This window comes from Chrysochloris asiatica, unplaced genomic scaffold, assembly GCF_000296735.1.
Source record: "Chrysochloris asiatica unplaced genomic scaffold, ChrAsi1.0 scaffold00130, whole genome shotgun sequence".
NCBI classification, from domain to species: domain Eukaryota; kingdom Metazoa; phylum Chordata; class Mammalia; order Afrosoricida; family Chrysochloridae; genus Chrysochloris; species Chrysochloris asiatica.
In genome coordinates, this window is record NW_006408648.1 from 6,288,117 (window position 1) to 6,291,856 (window position 3,740).

At 40.7% G+C, this 3,740-nt stretch overlaps 1 protein-coding gene across 2 annotated transcripts in view; it reads right to left on the bottom strand.

Annotated features, from left to right (window-relative positions):
- LMLN (leishmanolysin-like (metallopeptidase M8 family)) overlaps positions 1-3,740 on the bottom strand; it is a 166,133-nt gene that overhangs the window by 82,013 nt on the left and 80,380 nt on the right. The window lies entirely within an intron of this gene.

Below are 3,740 nucleotides of genomic sequence, written 5' to 3' on the forward strand. Positions count from 1 at the left end.
TTTTAAAAAAAAGCTAAAGTGGATAAAGAGAAATACTTTTAACTGATGGTATATGGAGGGGATTATAATCAATGTAATGAAACAAGTTATATGAATTTTTGAATGTGAAATTGATGATGTGCCCTGTAAACTTTCACTCAATCCACAATAAAAACCTTAAATTAAAAACAAAACAAAACAAAAAAGTATGTGACGGAAGAAAGAGTCCCCATTGAATAGTTTCCATCTTGTCTAGATGGGTCTGTTAAAAAGAGATGGGGACGATAAAAAGAGGCCAGACAGATGTAAGAACATCCACACTTGCAGATGATGCCCATTTGACTGGACTTCAATGAATGGATAAACAGAGCTCAACCCTAAGAAGAAAGAAGAGGGAAAAAAGCGTCATCTGATACAATTCGATAAACATGACCTACACCTATAAATGCAGTAGCTCAAAAGAGGAAACAAGTCCCTGCTGTAAGAACTATACCCACCCCCTCCACACAAAGGGTAGACAGGGATGGGCAACTTGGACATTGGCTACCCAAAATGGGGGGAGGGATACAAAGGCAAGAAATGACTGGCTTACAAGCTTTCAAGAGGAAACCTAGATCCAGAGGGCGTGGAGGAAGGTGAGTCTCCAGTGAGTGGTGTCCAGCCTGTCCAGGAAGGGCTTATGAAACGAAATATAGATGGGTCTCTTGTGATGAAATGGTGAATAATTGTTATCAGGACTGACTGTGAGGGTTGGAAATCTAAAGATGGATATTTTGTAACAAAGAGGGGAGTGATTAACTTATCAGTCTAGGAGCGGAGGACCCTGGGACCATCAATGGAGAACAGTGAAGAGCAGAATCCTACCCAGAGAGGCAGTGAGGCCTGGGATGGAGGCAGAGAAGACAACGTCAAGAGATGGTGGGGCTGGGGGCTCGGGATCAGGAGATGGAAAGGGGCTGAGGACTATGGTGGGAAGGGGGTGCAGGGTCACAGGGTACACCCCTTGGTTGGGTGAGGATGTATGGACAGGATGATAACTATGCCAACGAAATGATGGATGATGGAATGAATGTAAAGCTGATGTTCTCCCATGTAGACTATCACAAAATTCACAATAAACATTTAAAAAAAAGGGCACAGGCCATGAACAGACACTTCACCAAGGATGAGATTTAGACAGCCAAAAAAAAAAAAAAAGAGATGGGGATAAGATTCTTATGATTCAGTACTGAGTAATTGTTATCACAACTAATTATGACTATCCCAGTTGTAGAGGTAGAAGTTCTGTAACAAAAACTGAGGAGTAGTTAAAGTCCAGAAACAGTGGGCCCTAGGACCACCAAGGGAGAAGAGCACAAGCAGAATGCAGGACCTTATCCAGAGAAGCAGTGATGCCAGAGATGGAGGCAGAGATGGGGACATGGAGAGAGGAAGCAGCTGAGGACTCTAGATTTATGGAAAGAGAAGGACTAAGAGATGGCAGCCAGGAGGTAGACTTGCAGAATGTGCCCTTTGGTGGTGTAAATTATTATATATGCCTGAATGTTTAAAAAAAAAAAAGAGAGAGAGAGCTAAAATGAATAGAGAGAAATACTGTTAACTGATGGTACATGGAAGGGATTATAGTCATTGTAATGAAACAAGTTGTATGATTTGTTGAATGTAAAAGTGATGATCTGCCCTGTAAACATTCATTCAATTCACAATGAAAACGTTAAAAAAGAAAAATCAAAGAAAGAAAGAAATGTTTCAGGATTTCTGTGACTATGAAATCAAGGTCAACAAATCAGAAAACTTTGTTGAAAGTTCCTGATACTTCTATAAACTTTTCCTTCCCGCTCAACTTCAGGGCACTCTGTATTTTTACTGAATGCTGCCTGAATATAGCTGTTCTGCTACTCAATGAAACTCATTTATTTTTGGCTCTTAATACAGTTATAATTCTGTTCTTTCACAGTGTGTATCCTTAGGAAAAAAAGACTGATAAAAGGAACAAAAATGAAAAACCACTGCTATTTAACATCTCCTATTTCATTTAAGAAATTGTTTTCTTTTTTAATGTGATACTTAAGCAAAAAAACTTGGTAACTTCTTTATGTTTTATAGACAATATGCTATATAGCTTATGCCAATCTAGCCAACAACCATAAATGATCAACTCATTAATCAACTTCTTTTGGAACTTTCTTGGCTTACATAAAAGTGGGCCTCTTTTATCCCTGTGTCATTTTTCTTTCATTCTCTTTTAAAATATATCCTAGGATGCTAAGGAAACTTAAAAGAGTCAGCAAAAAAATTTCAAATCATTGTGTATTTTAAAAATATTTCCGGTTTAAAAAATTTCTCCTTGGTTCCGTTTCTTCAGAGAATCCTAAAATAGGACAAATAAATAAGAGCCATAGTTTTATTGATGCTTCATATGTACTAGATGGTACTGTTGTTGTTGTCAAGTGCCGTCGAGTCGATTCCAACCCATAGCCACGCTGTATATGGTTTCCAGAGCAGTTGGTGAGCTTGAACCGCCGACCTTGCAGATCAAACAGCTTTGCAGTCTGGTGCATTAACCCACAGCGCCACTCCAGGACTCCAGATGGTACTAAACCTCATTTAATATGTGGCCTCATTTAATCTTCATTAAAATAAAATTCTTTGTAGTATGTTATGTGGTACAGTGAATTATTTAATGTCTCTGCTAGTCATGAGTCGGAACCAACTCCATGGCACATAACCACCACCACCACCACTAGCCATGTTGTTGTTGTTATTGTTAAGTACCGTGGAGTCGGTTCCAACTCATAGCGACCCTGCATAGGATTTCCGAGGCTTCAAATCCTTACAGGAGCAGAAAACCTCTTCTTTCTCCCGCAGAACAGCTGGTACTTTCGAACTACCGACCTTGAGGTTAGCAGCCCAATTGGTACTAGTAACCACTACGCTACCAGAGCTCCTTACCACTAGCCATAGTCTTTGTAAACTCCCACCAAACAACTTTTTTTCTTGATGGGTCTGGGTAGCTGATGGTTGGGGAAGATGCTGATAGATGATATGATTCAGTTGTGATGATTGTTAACAGGGCTAACCAGGATTGGTCAATTGTGTCACCCAGCTGGGTATAAAATGAGTGCCCCCTCAGAAGCAGAAGAAGGGGGAGTTGCCCTATCAACAAGGACAAGCCAGGACCTGAGCATGTCATGAGGACCCTGAGGTACCTGCACACTGAATCCCCTTGGTCCAGGGACAGCAATGCTGTGACACCAGAGTAGAAGCAGAGGAGCAACAGCAAAGTGGTGGACTTGCCAGCCCATGGAGGAAATAACACTGAATATTATTTGGGGCAGGACAATTGCTTGCAGAATAGGGTACCTCCAGGCACTTAATTGGGGAAGCTAGGTTTGCTGACCCACAGAGCTAGAGCTAGAGACAAGTGCCTTCTGAGGCTTATGGTAAAGCATTGAGCATTTATCAGCAGTCCTAAAAGAACTCTGTAACACTGACTGAGTAGGGCCTAGACCAGGTCAAAGGCCCAGAGACCAGAGAGAGGCTTGTGGGCATGGCAGACGAGAGGCTGTCTTGACTGGAAGAACTGTGCCCTGAACTTTTTTTTTTTTAAGTTTTTACTGTGAATTGAGTGAAAGTTCACAGGGCAGATCATCAGTTTTACATTCAACAAATCATACACCTTATTTCATTACAATGATTATAATCCCCTCCATGTACCATCAGTTAACAGTATTTCTCTCTATTCATTTTAGCTTTTTTTT